The sequence below is a fragment of the Zea mays genome, chromosome 9 (genome assembly GCF_902167145.1).
Source record: "Zea mays cultivar B73 chromosome 9, Zm-B73-REFERENCE-NAM-5.0, whole genome shotgun sequence".
NCBI lineage: Eukaryota > Viridiplantae > Streptophyta > Magnoliopsida > Poales > Poaceae > Zea > Zea mays.
The window spans coordinates 61,992,062-62,014,300 of record NC_050104.1 but is presented as its reverse complement, the minus strand read 5'-3'; positions in this window follow the sequence as shown (position 1 = coordinate 62,014,300).

The following is a 22,239-nucleotide window of genomic DNA, read 5'->3' as shown; positions in this document are numbered from 1 at the left end:
AACCATGTCCTGTAGCATACCTGCAAAAATTGTGCCACAAGCAAGGCTGAGTATACTAATACTCAACTAGACTTGCCCGGTGTGAAGAGTCTACTCCTCTACCTCTAGACCATGCAACTGTTTGGCTGAGGGGTTTGGTTTGCCAAAAGCACTAGCTGAGTCGAAAAATAGTTTTAGTTTTTCCAGTTCTAGCATATTTTAATTTAGCTAGGATTGCTCCTTTCTAAGCATACATGGTAACAAACATTTAATACAACCAACATGTTATCTCATGTAAAACCTCATTTCACTTCTTACTCAATGCAGTACAGGGGGTCAAGCAGTCTCATTAGCTGCGAGAAGTAGACGATTCGAATCGAGTTTTAAACCTTGCAAGGTAAACCTAAACACACGACATGTCAGGGCACTCCGTCCCCACACACGTCAAACGTCCCCATCGATTCCCTGGCAACAGAACAGGGCTCACGGCCTTGGCGTACAATGCTCCAATTGTCCCCGGCTGCCATCGTGCAACGACCGCACTTGTACCCACCATAGCTAGCATGGGAGGACCCATCTCAGGTCCAGTGAGGGGCAAAGTCTGTGGACAGGTTCAATCAAGTACTAGGCTTATCGGTTACCATATTCCCCGATATGTGTTTAGTACATTCAAACGCTTGACTCAGGTATCCACACCTTAATCCTTAATTCCTTTTCCGTCTCATAGACAAGGCATCCACCCTGGATCCAAGTCCATAGACCATCATAGATACCATTATCAAGATGAATACAATCAATGCCTGACCTCGAGTGAGCGCTAGAAAAATCACTCGACTTCTACCAAGACCCTAATTAGCAAAGCAGCTACTTGACCTAGCATACTAGTATCCACCTCAAAAGGAATTCTAAGGTCATGCAACTAAGGGTTTCAAGCAACTCCTACACTTAAGTGCACATTACAAGCCTACAAACATTTAAGTGTAGTAAAGTAGCACATATAAATTGGTTATGCATAAAACCGGGGCTTGCCTTCAAATGCTGGGGCTGCGGGGAGATCCTCTGTGGCAGGCTCGGGAGCTGGCTCCTGGTCTTCCTCGTGGGCAGCTCATTGCTCGGGAATGAGCACGTACTCTCCGTCAGCGAAGTTGCAGTCTAATGAATGCAATGAGTGAGATATATGTATGCCATGATATGCAATGTGGTAGTAATAGAAATGATTAATATTGATAAGAAAAGTTAAATCTTACTACGAGAATTCTAGTGGTATACTTAGCCAATTTAGGATCAAGTTTCGTTAATTTAAATGGTCAGAATATTTTAGTGTCCTTCTAATTTTCTTTTAGTGTCTTAGTGAGTGTTTATTATGATTCTTGCTGAATTCATTGGGGTGAGACTCATTATCCTTACTAATTCCTTCTTCTTCGCTTTTCTCTTATGCTTTTAAGGTGGGCTTGAACTACAACATAGCTTTATAAATTCCCAAAAATCCTGTAAAAATTACAGTAGATTCTCACTGGTGTATAACTCTCTGTCTCAAAAATTGGGGCTTAAAAAGTTAAGGGTTTACTCTGTACAAAATTATCAAGTTGTAGGGCAGAGGGGGTGCTTTGAACTACAACTCTCTTCTAACAATGAATTAATCCATAAAGATTATTTTTGCTAGCATTTAGGTGTAATAATATGACTTTGTACCAAGCTTTAGCCATTAATACCTATTGGTCATTTTTTTGTGATTTTCTAAAGTTCTTGGCCATAGGGGTGGTTTCTACTATCACTATACTTGAAAAATGTCAAACAATAGATTTACAATTTTTCTTATCTTCTTCTTTCTGCAAGAGCAATCATTCTGAAATTTGGCAACTTTTTGCTTAGAGGAGAGGGTGGTACAAATTTTTGGATCATTTGGTCTTTTTCATGAGGTAGGGGGTAATGTGTTTTACCTTACCTTTTTAAATAGGTTTCATATTTTTCTCTGGTGGTCTACTTTATCAATAGTTGGGTACAAATTTATTTGCGTACTGTTGCACTATTTTAGGCTTCCTTATAATTTAGTTAGAACATGGGCCAAATCCATGTTTTAATTGTTTAACTCACTTATTGTGAGGGGTTGGGGTGTCTATTATTTTTGTAGTGGTGTTCTAGCAGTTAGGAGTCTACAAAATTTTCTTTACCCTTTTTACAATGGTCCTTGTATTTTTAATCATGGTTTTCCTTGATTTCTTAATGCTTAATAAATACTTAACCTTGAACTAGCTTTGGACTAGGGTTCTCTGTATTTTTTCTATGTTCTTTAACACTTAAGTATACTAGGAAAAATATGTTCCTTCTCTGTTTATTATTTTTCACTGCCTTTCTTAATTTTCTAAGTTTTGGACAGATATGTTTTTTAATAGGCAATCTTGAGTTATTTTTGTATACTGGGGTGCTTAGTATTTTTAAACAGTGCATATGTTGGGTATGTACCTCCACAAATTTTCTTAAGCCTAGCACATAAGTATTTCTATTTTTCTTTGTATTTATAAGGTTTGGGCAGTTTCCTTATTTATTTCAAAACTCTAAAAATCAGTACAGAAAATATGGGGTTCAGTATTTTTGTCTGGTGGTTCATAATATTTGGAATCTAGCAAAATTGGTTTGACAAATTTTGGTTGAATAATACTCAAGTTATGAATTTCCTAAGTTCTCTGCTCATTTTAAAAAGAATAACAGAAATGGTTAAAGGGAAAATAACTTTGCATCGGGGTCCCTGGCATGTACTTCTTATTTTCCTTATAGACTAGTCCTCGGGTCACTATTCAAATGTGTCTCTGACAAATCAGAAAACCCCCTGGGGTTTCACTAAACTTAATCTGAGGTCCTTCCTCTATTTAAATAGTACCCGCGGCGGAGGAAAGGGCGGAGGGACTTACCGGTGGTGAGATTGCTCTGGCAAGGTGGTCGAGGATGTAGGGAGGTCGCGGCGGTCACGTCGATGTGCGGGTCGACGTCGGGGGTGGTCGGAGTCGGCCGGTCCACGTGCGCAGGCGGGGGAGTTCATCGGCGGCGAGGGCTCCGGCCTAACCATGGTGAGATAGTCCAATTGGTTTGCTCGGGAGGCTTGACCAGGTGACATAGAGGCGGTACATGGAAAGAATTGGAAAATGGCACAGAGACTTACCCGGTCCACGTTCGCTAGTGAGCGGAAGAAGTCCGACGAGGGGGATTCGGGGTCTCCGGTGAAGCTCTGCCGGTTCTGAGGGCTTGGGGAGCTTCACGGGTCTCTAGCGAAGCTAGCCGAGGCACGAGATCGAGCGGAGATGGGCTGGAGTGGCCTGGCCACAGCGGTCGAATGCTCGGGTGGCTTGGCGGGCGACGCAGAGCTCGTCGGAGCTAAGGAAGGGGTCGGGACAGCGGGGGCAAGCGTGGAGTGAAGTGTGGTGCGTCCAGGGGTGGTCTTTAAGGGCACGGGCAAGCTCGTCCGAGGGCTGCTCTGACCCGCGCTCGGGGCGAGCGCGGGGTAGCGCCAGTGCGCGCTCTGGCGCCTAGACACGACGTTGAGCACGAGGCAGCGCAGAGAGTGGTCATGTTCAAGCGCTCATTGGCTCCAAATCTTCGCGATTATGGCCATGATCCCTTTGAGAGATCTCTTCACCGGACCTTCCTTTGTCGTTTATGTGTGGTGGCTTATAGATTTTGTTGACTGGAGCCAAAGATATGGGGTGATCAAATCGGGTTTGTCTCACTGCGTGAATCTGAGCTAAAACCCTTGACTTGATGTGTCTAGGGCACAAATCTCGATGCCATCTTCACACACGTTGCAGAGGGGTTAATTTAGCACAACTTTGTCAATGGGGGCTTAAGGTTTTGAGTTAGGGATTAAGGTGAACGCGCTCGAGTTCTAGGTGAGGGCTGAAATTCAGAAATCTGAATTTTCAGATTTCCCTAGAGAGCTTCCACTTGCATGGCCTTTTTGGGGATTTTAAACAATTATTTTGGCCAAACTTTTCTAGTAGTTATTGTAGCTTAATTAGTGTATTTCAAATTTTATAATTGGCCTAAGCCATGATTCCAAGTTTTTCATGGTCTTTTTACCAATTTCCCCCTTTTCACTTAAATGACCTAATTAAGGTTATTCTAGGGTTTGGACATTTTCCCCACTTTGAGTGCATGATATGATTAAGGCATGATTCTTAAGATAAAAAGACTTAGTTGAGTTTTTGCTCCTAAGTTTTTGGTGTCTTTTGCTCAATTTGATCCACATGAGATAATGGCCTTGATGTTAGGACTGAGAAGAAACCCTAGGTAACACCTGGGTGTTACAGCGTTCCCCCCTTAAAGGAATCTCGTCCCGAGATTCGGGTCGGAGTCCTCCGGGGTGAAGAGAAGGTTATGGCTGGCTTGAATTTTGTGGGTTTGTTTATTAAGGTTCTCTTAGTAAACTGCTCTTCGAATGTCATCCTCTTTGCAACTTCAGAAGGAAGTCCTTTTGGATTTAATTTTATAACTAACTCATTTTATGTTAAGATCATTCTTCTTACATTTAGATTCAAAGGGCAGGGGAGGGGCTAGGTGTGGTTACGTACCGATTCCCTTAGGTAGACAATTGGGGATGTTCGAACGTAGAAATTCCTTAGTCTCCCAAGTAGCTTCTTCCTCTGAGTGATTGCTCCATTGGATCTTATACATTTTGATAGACTTAGCCCGAGTTGATCTTTCTTTGCAATCCAGAACCTTGGAAGGGTACTCTTGATATGATAGATCTAGCTCTATCTCCACTTCTGGTTATGCTATGATCTCGGTTGGCAATCGAACACATTTCTTCAATTGGTATACATGGAACACATTGTGGATGGCAGACATTTTTGGAGGTAACTTCAATTTGTATGCCACGGGTCCACATGCTTCCATGATTTCATAAGGTCCAATGTAGCGAGGGGCTAACTTGCCTATCCCAAACCTTTGCACTCCTTTGGTGGGTGATACTTTCAGATATACGAAATCTCCCACTTCAAACTGGAGGGGTTTTCTTCTCTTATCATGGTAACTCTTCTGCCTGGCCTGAGCAGCTTCTAGATTCTTCATGATCAGTTTGACTTTACTTTCATCTTCAGTCACTAGGTCAGGTCCAAAGATTTCTTGTTCTCCAGGCTGAGACCAGTTGAGGGGTGTTCGACACCTTCTTCCATTTAGGGCTTCGAAAGGTGCCATCTTTAGGGTGATTGATAACTGTTGTTATAAGAAAACTCTACCAAAGAGAGGTGCTTATCCTAGTTCTTACCGCAATAGATCGCACAAGCCCTTAGCATATCTTCAAGAAGTTGATTGATCCTTTCGGTCTGACCATCAGTCTGTGGGTGGTAACCTGAACTCCTTATTAGCTTGGTTCCCAAATACTCTTGCAATTGCTCTCAAAATCTGGCAACGAACTGGGCTCCTCGGTCAGAGACAATGGTCCGAGGTAACCCGTGCAAACACACGATTCGGTCAATATACAATTCTGCATACTTCTGAGCCTTATCGGTGGTGTGCACCGGAATAAAATGTGCCACCTTCGTCAATCGGTCCACAATGACCCAAATTGAATCATGATGCCGAGAGGTGTTGGGCCGACCCACAATGAAATCCATGCTGATGTCATTCCATTTCCATGAAGGTATTGATAGGGGCTGCAAGGCACCAACTGATTTTATGTAGCTTGCCTTTATCCTCTGGCATGTGTCACATTCCGATATGTATTGGGCTATTTCCCTCTTCATCCTGGTCCACCAATATAGGGGCTTCAGATCATGGTACATCTTGGTGCTTCCCGGATGCATGGAGAATTTGGAGAGATGAGCCTCATCCAAGATTTTCTTCTTGAGGTCTTTATTTTTAGGAACCACCAATCTGTCTTCAAACCACAATATCCCCTTCTTATCTTGGCGAAAGCACTTATACTTCCCCACTTCCTAACTAAGATTATCTTTGATGATTTGCACTCCCTTGTCACTGACACTACTACAGATCATGCTATATGAGACGGTTAATTTTCAGTTATTAAGACGCTTATGAAGTGTCCAATTTTGATGGAGTCGCAAAAGATGTCCCACATTTAAGATGGTTATAGCCTATAGGGTGTGGCCACTTGTGGATAGCTGGGAAATGCCGAAGGAGACTACTACTGAATCCAGTGGAGGTGGCCTAGTTCGATTGAAATATATCTTCAGATACAGAGAGAAGTTCGACGAACCAAATGATGACTGGTTGAAATGCATTGAAGCTACTAGCGACGAGCTGCTTGGGACATACTCTAGGGCCGAAGATGATGCCTTGAACGCAGCCTTCGGGGGTCGGGGCAAGAAAAGATTGAACAGGGTTTTTGATGCGATTGGCTTCATATATTCTGACTACTGCTACCCCTTGAGAAAAGGAAAAAAGAGGAAAATTGCCGCTTCGGCCACCACCGCTGTGCCGAAGGGAAAGAAAATAAAGGTTTTAACCCACCGGCCTCGATATATTGAAACGGTCGTAGTGCCTGAATTTGGTGAAGGGACCTCTTCTACTCCCGAAGCAAAACATGCTACTCCCACCGCCCAGAGCGCTGAAGGGTCGATTGTGGTACCGAAGGTGCCTACAGTCGGGCCAGCCGAAACCAAAGATGATGCGACCAGAGAGCCAGAATTGGAAAAAATAGTGATGACACCGTTAGAGGCAGAATTGCCGAAGGTGCCAAAGGCTCCTGCCGCAACTCCCAAGAGGAGGAGGATGGCCAGCGTGCTAGACACTATCATGGAGACCACAAAAACCTTGACCCCTGTTCCTATTAATAAAGTTGTTGAAGCTGTCACGCCCAGGCCGAAGCCGAAGATGGGCCTTCAGTGCCCATTGAGACGAAGCCTGCCGCGCCTGAGGATAAAGCTGAGCAACAAACTCCGGATACCGGCAGGGCAGCGGAGCAGGACATGATAAAAAAAGCTAAATCTCTTGCCCCCGAAGCTCCGTTCGAAGATGTTGATTACATTATTCAACATGCTTCGAGGAAAAGATTATCTAAAGAAGAAATCTTAGAAGCCAGACACTACGCCCAGAAACTAAAATATCCGAAGGGGGCCTTAGTGTTCAATGGCACTTACGAAGATGATTTCCTATACTGTCTCCCAGACAACAAAGAAATATCCGTTTGCGAGGAGATAGCCAAAAGTATGGGATTTCTGAAGCTTGAGGAAGGCCTTTCGGCCATGTCAAAGGATGATCTTGCTGATAGCCTTGCATACAACTGTATAAAGGTACAGAAGTTATTAACTTTAAAGTTGGAAATGAAGTATTTCATTGTCATGCTTAATTCATTCTTTTTCTTGCAGGGCTTAATTCTTAGCAATGCCTTAAGGGCACAAAAGAACACCGAAGTTGAAAGCTGCACAATAGCTCTCATCAACCTTCGCTCAGAGGTAATTGAGCTGAGAAACGAAGGTTTGGAGAGAGAGAAGATTTTAATTTCATTGGTGAGTAAAATGAAAGAAGACAAAGCTAAATACAATGCTCAGGCCAAAGCCCGAAAAGTCGAGGTTGAAGACCTTCGGAAACAACTTGCCAAAGCCAAAGAAAATTGTGAGGTCGCAAAGGCCAGCCAAGAAACAAGTGAACAGTGGAAGGCCAGGCTAGAGAAAAATATTGAGGAGCTTCGCAAATCCAAGGAAAGGTGCTTCAAAAAATCCTTGGATTGCATGAAAAATTTGAAAAACAGCTTTGCAAAGGTAGGTGCTTACTCCTTTGAGGAGAACTTCGTTCGAGGTGACCCCGAAGGCGTCATTGAGTGGATAAGCGGGGAAGCTGAAGCTTTTGAGGAAATTATGAACGATCGCGGAGATATTTGCGCTTTCTCCGGTGCTCGGGGAATTGCAGCTATTCTAGAGAAGGCTGGATGCGATCACGTGAAAGCTGCAGCCCAGGCCGAAGCCGCCTTCTCCATAGACGACACGAAGGACCCTTCAGCCGAAGCAACTTTAGTGGGCGAAAAGTTTTATTCTGATGTCTGGGTAAACGGTGGCCGAGAATTGGCCAACGAAATTATAAAAAAGAATGAAAAAGACACCCATGACGCCCGAGAAGAAGCTAGGCGAACTGAAGAGGCTACTGAACGTGAAAGGCGCATAGGTATTGTTTTTGAATTTTAACTTTGGTACTTACTTTGTGGCTTTGAACTAATAGTTTACCTACTACAGCAGAGCTATCACCGCTGTCGGAGCCGTACAATCCCCTGGCTGATCTGGAGATGAAGGAAGCACTGGATGTTATAAGCATTGCAAACTCTATTATCGACGAAGTTGTCGAGAAGTTATTAAACGAAGTCGCAGAAAAGATCCTTAGAGAAGAGTAGACTTTGTTGTAATAATACTTTGTAACTTTATTGTAAGAATACTTTGTAATATTTGATGTATGAAACAATTGATGAGACATGTAAATTACTGTAATGTATTTCTTTACGATGCGTGAAATTTGCACACATACCATTTTTGAGCCTTCGGCGAAAAAACACCTTTCCTTCTTTTCATGCTTCGTAAAGAAAGAGACCCCTTCTATGGCAAGTCTAATAAAACTGTATTTCCCGAAGCTTATGTAAAGCCCAAAATTTGGTAAATGTTTTTTTTAAAATAATTATATTTAGGATAATGTTTCTAGAATTTTTGAAACCTTTAAGAATATATTAAGACCCTTTCCATTTATAATCAATTAATAATATGAAATTAGTTAAACAACCATTAAATAAACAATGAAGAAATTGCATCCTTTGCTTATCATTTTGTGTCAGACATTTTATAGAAGACATAATTTGAATTTGACCTTAGAATTTTAAATAACAAAAAAACATAAAATAGAAATCGAGAAAAGAAATTGGAATGAAGTCACTTCTTACTAGGATTAAATAAGTGGAAGGAGGAAAAATACTAATATCGAAAATAGTGGCGTTTATATTCATAAATTGGATCATATTTGATAGTGGGAATCTGAACTTCAAAATAGTAAATTTGAATTTGAATTGAATATTGTAAACATGGAAATAGAGAAAAAAAAGAAAACTCCCCTGGTCTCTTAAAAAATAATGTGCCCAGTCTAGAAGCCTGAGGAAACTCAGAATTTATTTTAGAAAATGATTTTTAATACAAAAACAGTACTAGAAACTTGTGAAATTCATATTTAATTCATTTTAGCTCCAAATTGATTTATTCCAGTTGCAATAATTTTGTTCTAATATTATCTATCACCTAGTAACTCTGTTTAGTCATGAAACCTAGATAAAATTGTCCACTTGATTTATTCTATACTAGGTATTTAATAACTTCAGAAATTCATAACTTAATAATCGTAGCTCCGAATTTAGTGGTTCTTGTTTCTACGATCTCGTTACGCAGCGTAGAATATTATTATGCAGTTTGATCTTATGTTTGGTGTGATATTAATTTTGCCTATACTATGTTTGTTTGTATTGCTACGTTTAGTAGTGAGGACACGTGTCATCTTAAGAGCAAGTTCGTACCTGGAATCTCAAGTCTCAGGCAAGTTGTGCCCTTGATCACTTCTTTTTACCCAGTCATGTTCTAATTAATCATAATGATCTTCATAGGTTAATTTTTATGGGACCCAACAGGTTACCCTAGTTTGATTATCTTTATACCTTGACTCCACTAAACTTTTTGGGTGGTACCTGCTATTGCTTTATGTGGTTTTGGGTATGAAGCTTACACTATTCATGATTATACTTTTGTTATCAGTTATTATTAATTGTTCATGTTAAGATCATTATGTTAATTGGAACATGGAGAACCACCCGGGAAAACAGTGCTACCACAAGGGTTTATGGACGCCCTTGGCTGATTAACTAGGAAAGCTAGTGGATGATTACCTTACTCGAAGGGGCAAGGGCAGTAGGGGAGTGGTCAGTGTAGGGAGGTCCTTGGTTGATTTTGCTGCGATGGCGGTCAGTCGAGGGACTCCTGCACTGGAGCTTCCTATAAACTGTAGCGGGTTTTCTGAAGGTAGTGGAACTTTGTAAAGGCCTCGTAGTGTTACTCTGCCTCGCCTCCTCGGTAGAGGTGTATGGGATTGGCCGTCTCTTGGTAGATGGGTAACATGACTTGTGGGTAAAGATGCGCAACCTCTGCAGAGTGTGAAACTGGTATACTAGCCGTGCTCACGGTCATGAGCAGCTCGGACACTCACATGATTAAATTATGGAACTTAAACTCAATTTGTCATATGCATTGCATCGCAGGTGATGTTGTTACTTCTGTTCTACTACTTAATTGGGTTTGGTATTTACTTATACTTAGTAATTGCTAATAAAATTTTGACCAACTTTAAAAGCAATGCTCAGCTTTAACCATCCTCTTTGGTAAGCCTTACACTTCACGTGAGCTCCCACCTTTGGCGAGTTCATGCACATTATTCTCCACAACTTGTTCAGCTATGAACGTATGTGAGCTCACTCTTGCTGTCTCACACCCCCACAGGTCAAGAACAGGTACCACCGGATGAGGGGCATGGAGGATGTTGTGGCGAGTTCGTGAGAGGTCTAGGTCATCGTCTCCCAGTCAACTTTGGGTTGCTGGACCGTTGTCTCCTTATAATGTAAATATTTATTTATTCCGTATAGAACTCCTGTTATGTAGTAAAGATGTGACATTCGATCCTGTGCCATGATTCATCATATGTGTGAGACTTGGTCCTAGCACACCTGGTGATTATGTTCGCGCCCGGGTCTTGGTGCCCTGAAACCCAGGTGTGAACATAATCACCAGGTGTGCTAAGACCAAGTCTCACACATATGATGAATCATGGCACAAGATCGAATGTCACATCTTTACTACATAACAGGAGTTCTGTACAGAATAAATAAATATTTACATTATAAGGAGATCTGCATATACATAATGCTTATAAAACTAACTAGACAAACTAGATTATCCCTCATTAAAGTATCTAGTCTAATCTAGCTATACCAATCTAACCTAAAATTAGTGCCCTAGACTAACTTGACCATATACAACTACCTAACCGTATGCAACTATCTTACCCATCAGATAGTTGCATAACACCTTCGTTTTAACCTAACAACAAAACAGAGATTCTGACCTACCTACACCATGTAATCCATCCTACCCACATATATCTTAACAATATGTTCCTAACTCAGATGATCACGCCAAGACCGAAGGAAAGAAGAAGGTCAACCTCGACAACGAAGAATATGAGTAGAACCAGATCTTCATATGAATCAAGATTCACCATCTAAAATGGAGTCTTTCCTTACTCTAACCTTTCTTACCCCAACCTATCCTCGCCATAACCACCCCCACCTTGCCTACTAAACGGCTTGAGATAAAAGATGCTTATGCCTTCCTAATCACCTACTAATTAATATTAAAGGAAAAGGAACCTTTTGTTATTGGAACGAATTAGAAACTAAAAAAAAGACTAAAAAGCTAACCAAACTTTCTACATTCCTCTTTCTACAAATCTCGAGGACGAGATTTCTGTTAAGGGGGGTAGGATTTGTAGCACCCTAAATCTGATTTTAAGGATATAGTAAAAATTTTCAAAAAAATCTTGAATTAGAAAATTTTGTTTCTAGAAATCCCATAACTTTTGAAGTCACATCTCCTAAAATAAAAGTTTTATAATAAAGATTCAATTAAAGATTCTTCTATAAATTATCTTTTGTTGAAATTTAGAAGAACATCTTTTAATAAGTAATCATACAATAGAAACTATTTGTCTTAAAATAATTATATTTGTGCTACATATGCAAAAAACATTTTCTTATGTAGGATAATAAATAAATGAATAAATAAAATAAAATGAATACTTGCAACTCATGCTAGATATTTTGTTTGTTTGTTGTGAATTTTATCAAAGTCTAAAACCTAGAATAAAAATTTGAAGTAGGGATTTAAAACTGAAAGTGGTATCAGAGGAATGTTGACTGTAGGACGAAACCTAGATAGAACTGGACAACCATTGTCTACTTTTCTTTACTACTCTGATTCTTTTCTAAACTTTTCTTATTCTTTTCTCATCTATTTCCGCTTTACTCTGATTATTCTTACCTTTTCCTTCTAAAGACAAATGTGGATTTCACACTTTGAAATCCTATACCTAAAGTGACTTTTAGGAATAGCAGACCTACTCTTAAGAACAAAAACAAAACTATTTTTTATAAATATCTATACGCTTGAGTGTTTGTTCTTATGATACTTGTCTGATTTGGATCTTTGATTGAGTGGGATGAGTTGTGAAGTAATGTCCACAATCACATTTGCATATACATATAGGTATAAATATAAATAAATAAAATTCATAAGATAACTAAACAACATGGTTTATCCTCCATTAAAGTGTATCTATTTTATATAGATCCCTCATATCTTAAAAGACTCTCTCTTATCTTAATTGGTACATCTTATCTTAAAATATACTCTCTTATCTTAACAGACTCATCTTATCTTGAAAAGATTTTATCTCATCCTAATAGATCTAACTGACCTCAAAAGATTCTATCTTATCTTTATGGATCCATCTTATCCTAATAAGCATACTTATCCACCCTAGTTTAACAACCATGATCTAATGCAAATTAATTAGATCTTATCTAGTCAAACTAGTCATACCAATCTAATCTAGATCCCATCTAACCTAATATGATCTAATCTAAAGTGAGTTACATAAATAGGTTAGTTAATACTGGTGAAATAGATTAGACCCTATAAACATGTTTTGGGCCTAAGTTAGTGCCTTAGATCAACTCAGCCATGCACTCCTAATAGGATACATAATCCATCTATGCTAACCTATTGATAAACAAGATTTTGTCCTACCCATATACCCAGCTATCTTAACTATATATCCTTAACTCGGATGGCAACTCCAAGGAGGAAGGCCAAAGAAGACCAACCACGTCAAAGAAGGATAAGCATCAACTCAAGTCTTCAAAGATCAAGTTGAATCGTCAGCGGAATCAAGACCCACAGTTCTGGATGAAGTATTTCCTAATTATACTCTTCCTTGCCACAACCTATACTTGCCATAATCGTACCTCATCTGACAGAATAAATGGCTAGACATATATATATATATATATATATATATATATATATATATAATTTTAAACAAAACTTTGATTCCCAAAACCAAATGAGAAACTAAAATTCTAGATCAAACTTATTGTATCCCTTTTCTTATAAATCTCGAGGACGAGATTTCTGTTAAGGGGGGTAGGATTTGTAAAGCCCAAAATTTGGTATTTTTTTAAAAAAATAAATATATTTAGGATAATGTTTCTAGAATTTTTGAAACCTTTGAGAATATATTAAGACCCTTCCCATTTATAATCAATTAATAATATGAAATTAGTTAAACAACCATTAAATAAACAATGAAGAAATTGCATCCTTTGCTTATCATTTTGTGTGAGACATTTTATAGAAGACATAATTTGAATTTGACCTTAGAATTTTAAATAACAAAAAAACATAAAATAGAAATTGAGAATGGAAATTGGAATGAAGTCACTTCTTACTAGGATTAAATAAGTGGAAGGAGGAAAAATACTAATATCGAAAATAGTGGCGTTTATATTCATAAATTGGATCATATTTGATACTGGGAATCTGAACTTCAAAATAGTAAATTTGAATTTGAATTGAATATTGTAAACTTGGAAATAGAGAAAAAAAAAGAAAACTCCCCTGGTCTCTTAAGAAATAATGTGCCCAGTCCAGAAGCCTGAGGAAATTCAGAATTTATTTTAGAAAATGATTTTTAATACAAAAACAGTACTAGAAACTTGTGAAATTCATATTTAATTCATTTTAGCTCCAAATTGATTTATTCCAGTTGCAATAATTTTGTTTTAATATTATCTATCACCTAGTAACTCTGTTTAGTCATGAAACCTAGATAAAATTATCCACTGATTTATTCTATACTAGGTATTTAATAACTTCAGAAATTCATAACTTAATAATCGTAGCTCCGAATTTAGTGGTTCTTGTTTCTACGATCTCGTTACACAACGTAGAATATTATTATGCAGTTTGATCTTATGTTTGGTGTGATGTTAATTTTGCCTATACCATGTTTGTTTGTATTGCTACATTTAGTAGCGAGGACACGTGTCATCTGAAGAGCAAGTTGGTACCTGGAATCTCAAGTCTCAGGCAAGTTGTGCCCTTGATCACTTCTTTTTACCCAGTCATGTTCTAATTAATCATAATGATCTTCATAGGTTAATTTTGATGGGACCCAACAGGTTACCCTAGTTTGATTATCTTTATACCTTGACTCCACTAAACTTTTTGGGTAGTACCTGCTATTGCTTTATGTGGTTTTGGGTATAAAGATTACACTATTCATGATTATACTTTTGTTATCAGTTGTTATTTATTGTTCATGTTAAGATCATTAAGTTAATTGGAACATGGAGAACCACCCGGGAAAACAGTGCTACCACAAGGGTTTATGGACGCCCTTGGCTGATTAACTAGGAAAGCTAGTGGATGATTACCTTACCCGAAAGGGGCAAGGGCAGTAGGGGAGTGGTCAGTGTAGGGAGGTCCTTGGTTGATTTCGCTGCGATGGCGGTCAATCGAGGGACTCCTGCACTGGAGCTTCCTATAAATTGTAACGGGTTTTCTGAAGCTAGTGGAACTTTGTAAAGGCCTCGTAGTGTTACCCTGCCTCGCCTCCTCGGTAGAGGTGTATGGGATTGGCCGTCTCTTCGCAGATAGGTAACATGACTTGTGGGTAAATATGCGCAACCTCTGCAAAGTGTGAAACTGGTATACTAGCCGTGCTCACGGTCATGAGCAGCTCGGACACTCACATGATTAAATTATGGAACTTAAACTCAATTTGTCATATGCATTGCATCGCAGGTGATGTTGTTACTTCTACGTTTCGTTAGTTCGCACTTTGATATTGATGTTGAACCCTATGGATATGTATTAGACTCTGTGGATGTCTTGGACATCTTGATGTAATTAAAGTTTTGTCTCACTTTTCTTTATGTTTACTTTTTGGTCTTATAGTTCTATTCTCACTCTTGTGCTATGATGTATTTTGTAGATGGCTCATATTAGGTGCACTGCATGTAAGTCTGTGATCCCCTTTTTGCCTTCTCGCCTTGTGGAGCTTCCACTGCGTCGTACGGTGCCAGGTCAGTCCAGTCACCTGGAGAGACTGCATCGTCGCCTGCACGAGGAGCAGGAGCGCCGACGCCAGGAGCAGGACCAGGAGCAGCAGGACTCTTCCCCCTCGCCTCAGTAGGAGGTGGAGTCTGAGAGGCCGCCTTCCCCTGCACCGCAGCCAGAGATGCCCCCTGCACCACCACAGGGCATCTTGGCTGCTGGAGGAGACCCTGACGAAGAAGGAGACGACAACGACGCTAGTGGCAGTTTGTGCCACGGCATGGAGCTCTCGGAAGAGCCAGAGCCGGAGGGGTGGATCGCTAGACCCGTCACTCGTGACGCCGCTCGCGGGTGTCACTTCCACGATGCTTTCAACACCCTGTTGCGTCGGGCCTTCGACCGACACATTTGGTCCATCGAGTACCGTTGTGTAGTCTACCAGCATCGTCGAGGGTTAGACCCTGACCAGTGGGAGGCTATTTGCTTGGTGCGCCATCCAGATGATGATCTCCGGGGTGCAGAGGCCTTCTCAGAGCACTACTCTTTCACTGAGAGGGATACTACCGAGGCCGCCATGCAAGATGCAGCACGACGTGCACTTTCTTAGTACTGCTCGTTGTTCAGCGGGGTAGCTGAGGGCCTCGACCTGAAGTACTACCCTCGTTGTTCGACCGGCAGTGCTAGAGGTGTGATTGTCTCGCCCATTGGTGAGGGAAATCCTAGGATGAACAGCATGGTCAACCTGGCCGTCGTACTCAACACAGAGTTCGGCCACGCCCTTGACGAGTTGGGCAAGGTTCGGGCGGAGGTTGTGGAATTGCGTGCTGAGTGCACAACACGCCACAATCTAGATGGTGGTTCTCCCGCCCCTATTGAGATTCAGCACCCTTACCGCTCACTGCCCCATGGTCGCTTCGACTATGGTACCCTAGACTGCAGGACCTAGATAGATTTGGATCAAAAGATCAACAGAGTCGGAGTCTGTAATAATGCTTAATTCGGTGTCTTCGCCTAGTCAGTCTTAGTTAGAGTTAGCTTGTTTATCATATGTTGGAATGCTTGTTATGATGGACATGTAATGAAGTTGGATCTTTGTAATGATTGTCATCAAGGAGTGGGCATCCCCTGCAACTTGGTTTAGTTATTAATAAAGTCAGTCATTTAGTTGGATAATCCATTTATTTCCACTTTCCTCTTTATCTGAGAAGCGGTCAGTGAAGATGATCTTTTGTTCAGCGCTATGAAGATTTCCGTATATCTTTTCTTATGTTGAAAGACTGCAGAGTCATATCTGATGTGTGTGTGGTTTCTACAGATGTCTGAGAACAGGCGCAGAGGTGCAAGGCATGCTGAGCCAGAACAGCAGGCACCCTAGGAGGATGCAGCCCAACAGCAGCATTTGCCACCACCACCACCGATGACAGTTGAGCAGATGTTCATGATGCAAACTCAGGCAGTTCAAGCAATTGGTCAGACCCTAGCAGCAATGCAGCAGGTGCAGCAGCAGCCACCCCCACCTCAGCCTCCAGTGCAAGTTCAGTGCCACAAGTGCCTAGAGACAAGCGGGCAGAATTCATGAGGGGCCATCCCCCTGTCTTTGCCCACTCTGCTAATCCCATGGACACGGAAGATTGGATGCATACCGTGGAGCGTGAGTTGCACACTGCTCAGTGCAACGATCGTGAGAAGGTGTTGTATGCTCCCCGACAGCTGAGGGGAGCAGCACAGTCTTAGTGGGAGTCTTACCTCACCACTCATGCCAACCCTGAAGCCATCACCTGGGAGGAGTTCAGGGATAACTTCCATCGCTACCATGTGCCTGAGGGACTGATGATAGTTAGGAAGGAGGAGTTTCTCGCCCTCAAGCAAGGTCCCCTGTCCGTAAGTGAGTACAGGGATAAGTTTTTGCAGCTGTCACGTTATGCCCCAGAAGATGTCAACACGGATGCTAAGAGGTAGTACCGCTTTCTGAGAGGATTGGTTGATCCCCTCCACTACCAGCTAATTAACCACACTTTCCCCACATTCCAGCACTTGATAGATAGAGCAATCATGACTGAAAGAAAGCGTCGGGAGATGGAGGACAGGAAACGCAAGATCGGTGGATCTTAGGCCATGAGTAGCAGTCGTCCCCGCTACTCAGGTAATTCACCCCAGCAATTCAAGCAAGGTCACCAACACCAGCGTCAGCATCAGCACCAGTACCAGAGGCAGTTTTCTCGACAGCAGCAGCAGCAGTACTATCAGAGCACCCAACTTGCAGGAAATCAGTACCAGTGTCAGAACCATCAGGCAGCTCGCCTTCCTGCCCTAGCAACCAACCAAAATGGCCAAGCAGCCCCAGCGCAAGTGGGAGGTCGTGCATGTTTCTATTGTGGAGAACAAAACCACTGGGCGAAGAACTGTCCCAAGAAAGCAGCTCAGCAACCGCCAGCAGTCAATGCCCCAGCAAGACAAAGAGCGCCACATCAAGCACCAGGGGTCCATGGTCAGGCCTACAACCGTGGAAAGGTGAACCACTTGGAGGCCGAAGCAATCCAGGATGCTCAGGACATGGCAGTAGATATGTTTCCAGTCGAATCCTATCTAGCAAAAGTATTATTTGATACTGGTGCCACACATTCTTTTGTTTCTACATCTTGAGTAGAATCACATAACATCCCCCATAGAACCAGTGATCCCACCTTTAAGAGTTAATTCAACTGGGGGAAAGTTTAGTCCGATAGGATTTGTCTGAACCTAAGGATTGAAATAAGGGGATAGACTTCCCCGCTAGCCTAGTAGTAATGGGAACTCAAGGGTTAGATGTCATTCTAGGGATGAATTGGCTACACAAAAAACAAGTCACTGTCAGTTGTGACAAGAGAACAGTTAAGTTGGTGTCCCCATTCGGAAAGGAAGTAGTAACAAAGCTATACTTGTCTGAATTAGAAGGAGCCTGTCACCATTTATCAGTAGATGACAAGGAGTCGAATCCAATTGAGGCAATTAGGATTGTGTCAGAATTCCCTGATGTATTCCCTAAAGAGTTACTAGGCATGCCACTTGAAAGGAAAGTTGAATTTTCCATAGAGCTTATCCAAGGCACCGCCCCTATTTCCAAGAGAGCCTATCGAGTGTCCGGATCAGAGTTGGTGGAACTTAAGAAGCAAATTGATGAGTTGTTAGAGAAAGGCTACATCAGACCAAGTACCTCACCTTGGGCGGTCCCAGTGCTTTTTGTGATGAAGAAGGATGGTACGAAGAGGATGTGCATTGATTATAGAGCTTTGAATGAAGTCACTGTCAAGAACAAGTACCCCCTGCCTCGAATTGAAGACCTATTTGATCAGTTGAGAGGAGCCAATGTGTTCTCAAAGATATATCTGAGGTCAGGCTACCATCAGCTCGGAATCCGACCTTCAGATATACCGAAGACTGCATTCATCACCAAGTAGGGTTATATGAGTTCATGGTTATGTCATTCGGATTGACGAACACGTCAGCTTACTTCATGTATCTGATGAACAATGTGTTCATGGACTACCTCGACAAGTTCGTAGTGGTGTTCATTGATGATATTCTTATATATTCCCAGAATGAGCGGGAGCATGAGGAACATTTGAGGAAGGTACTTCAGAGGCTACGAGATTGCCAGTTGTATGCCAAGCTTAGAAAGTGTGAGTTCTGGATCAGCGAAGTTCTGTTCTTAGGTCATATTATAAACCAAATGGACTAGCTGTGGATCCAAAGAACATAGCAGCGATTCTGGACTGGAAAGCACCAAAAGATGTTCGAGGAATCAAGAGTTTCATTGGAATGGCCGGTTACTATCGGCATTTCATTGAAGGTTTTTCCAAGATTGCCAGGCCAATGACAGCCTTACTAGCAATAAAGGTTGAGTTCAAGTGGACCCCAGCGTGCCGAGAATCATTTGAGATGTTGAAGCAGAAGTTGACAACAGCACCAGTATTGGTTCTGTCAGATGTTCACAAGCCATTCTGAGTATATTGTGATGCTTCGTACACCGGACTGGGATGTGTTTTAATGCAGGAAGGGAAAGTAGTGGCATACTCGTCCCGCCAGTTGAAAGTTCATGAGAAAAATTACCCCACTCATGATCTGGAGCTAGCAGCAGTGGTTCACGCACTGAAGACCTAGAGACATTATCTTTGTGGGCATAAGTGTGATATCTACACAGATCACAAGAGCCTCAAGTACATATTCACTCAGTCAGAGTTAAACATGAGGCATCAAAGATGGTTAGAATTGATCAAAGACTATGAGCTGGAGATTCATTATCACCCGGGCAAAGCAAATGTGGTTGCAGATGCTCTGAGCAGGAAGTGTCAAGTCAATATGTTGGCCGCTCACCCGATGCCATTCGAGCTAGCAAAGGAATTCGACAGATTGAGTCTCGGATTTCTGAACAACACTCAAGGAGTGACAATTGAGTTGGAACCCACCATAGAACAAGACATCAGAAAAGGTCAGAAGTATGATGAGAAGATCAACGAGATTCGGCAGCTAATCATAGATGGGAAGGGTCCGGATTTCCGTGAAGATGCAGAAGGAGTGGTATGGTTCAAGGATAGGGTGTGTGTTCCCAACATCAAATCGATCCGGGAACTGATTCTCAAGGAAGCTCATGAGACAGCATATTCTATACACCCTGGTAGCGAGAAAATGTACCAAGACCTGAAGAAGAGATTCTGGTGGTACGGAATGAAAAAAGAGATAGCAGAGTATGTGGCCAGATGTGATAGTTGTCAGAGAATCAAGGCAGAACATCAGAGACCCACAGGTTTGTTGCAGCCGTTGCAGATTCCTAAGTGAAAATGGGATGAGATTGGAATGGACTTTATAGTCAGTTTGCCTCGCACTCGGGCTGGTTACGACTCCATCTGGGTAGTAGTGGACCGTTTAACAAAGGCGACCCATTTCATACTAGTCAAGACCACCTATAACAGTGCAGTGTTGGCAGAATTATACATGTCTCGGATTGTGTGCTTGCTAGGTATTCCAATGAAGATAGTATCGGACAGAGGCACCGAGTTTACCTCCCATTTCTGGCAGCAGCTACATGAAACTTTGGGTACACACTTGAAATTCAGTTCAGCTTATCACCCGTAGATAGATGGTCAGACTGAGAGAACCAACCAGATTTTTGAGGATATGTTGAGAGCTTGTGCTTTGCAAGACAAGTTAGGTTGGGATAAGAGGCCACCGTACGTAGAATTCTCCTACAACGACAGCTATCAGGCCAGTCTGAAGATGTCACCATTCGAAGCGCTTTATGGGACCAACCCGACGAAAGGCAGTTGTTCGGTCTAGGGATTTTGCTTGAAGCCGAAGAGAATATCAGGATGGTTCAGGAAAATCTGAAGGCAGTGTAGTCCAGACAGCGAAGCTATGCTGACACCAGAAGAAGGGAACTCAGTTTTGAATTAGGAGACTACGTCTATTTGAAAGTGTCACCCATCAGAGGAACCAAAAGGTTTGAGTCAAAGGCAAGCTAGCACCTCGCTATATCGGGCCGTATCAGATTCAAACAAGACATGGAGAAGTGGCTTATCAACTCAGCTTACTAGAGAATCTATCTGCAGTGCACGATGTGTTTCACGTGTCTCAATTGAAGAAATGCTTGCGTGTACCTGAAGAGCAGTTGCCAACAGAAGACCTTGAAGTTCAAGAAGATCTGATGTACATTGAGAAGCCAATGCAGATTCTGGAGACAGCAGATCGGGTCACCCGGAGGAGCACCATTAGGATGTGCAAAGTCAAATGGGGCCATCACTGAGAAGAAGAAGCAACCTGGGAAAGAGAAGATGATATGAGAGCCAAATACCCTGAACTCTTTGCTAGCCAGCCCTGAATCTCGAGGGCGAGATTCTTTTAAGGGGGATAGGTCTGTAACACCCTAAATTTGGGGGTATAAAATTTCTTTCTTATTATCATCCAAATTCAGGTGTTACTCTTCTCTACCTCACTCTAGTTTCTCTCTCTCTAGTTTCTCTCCCCCTCCCTCTTTTGATTAGGGTTAGTTTAATTAGGGAGGGATTATTTATTTTATTTTGCCCAAAACATATGAGTCATGAAATGTTGCATCATATTGAGCCTAAATATTCTTTGAATTGTTGCACATGTTTGATTTGGTTTGAATTTGAAACTTGATTTGAATTTGAATTGAAAACCCTAGAGAAAATAAATAGAAAAGCAATTAGAAATTCCCTGGAAAATAGAAAACCCATTTCAGCCGAGTCGGCCCACTAAGCCCAGCTTGCGCGCGCCCGCGCCCACGTGCCCTCGGTGCCTGACAGGCGGGCCCCGCCTGCCGGCGCCAACCTGAGCGCGCTCACTCTCTCTCCCTCTTGCTGCTCTGTGGGGCCGATCTATCGGCGCCATTCCTTTTCCCTGCGCCCGCTCTCTATCTCTCTATCCCACTGAGCCCATCTGTCAGTCATCCCCAACCTCCCACCCACGATCCCCCGCCGTGGACGCGCCCACGTCCGCGCGTTCTACGGCCACGTCCTCGCGTCCACATTCCTTTTGAGCCCCGCGCCCTGCTCGCCCACCTCCCCTTGCTCACTTGCGCCCTCAGTCGAGCCACCTCGCTCTCTCTCTCTCTCGCTCTGCGTGGGCGACCAGAGAACTCTGCCAACGCTCACCGTCGGCCGCTGTTCGTTCTGCGATCACCGTCGCGGTTGCGCCCCATCCTTTGCCTCGGTGAGTTCCGCCTCATCGTTAGCTTCTTGAGACACCCTTCGGTGTGCCCTCCCCCTCTCTAGTTTGCCCGGATCGCGCTGGCCGGAGCAGTTCTTGCGTAGTCGGAGCCCCGCCGCCGTCGACCCGAGGATCCACCGCACCTTCGCCGTCCTCCACGCGCTCCGGAGTTCGCACTCAAGGTGAGCAACCTGCCCGCACCCTTAATTCGGCTGTTACTGCCTTTTGCCCGCGTGATTGCTCGCCGGAGTTGATCCGCGCCACCGTTAGCCCGCCTCGCCGTGTGCAGCGCCCTCTGGTGCTCCCGCGCCAGCGTGATGCCCATGGCCGAGTCTGCTAGTCCGCCTTGAGCGCACCCGAGCTATTTCCAAAGCCTCTGGAGCCCCGCCGTGGCTAGTCCCCTCGTCTCTGGCGAGCC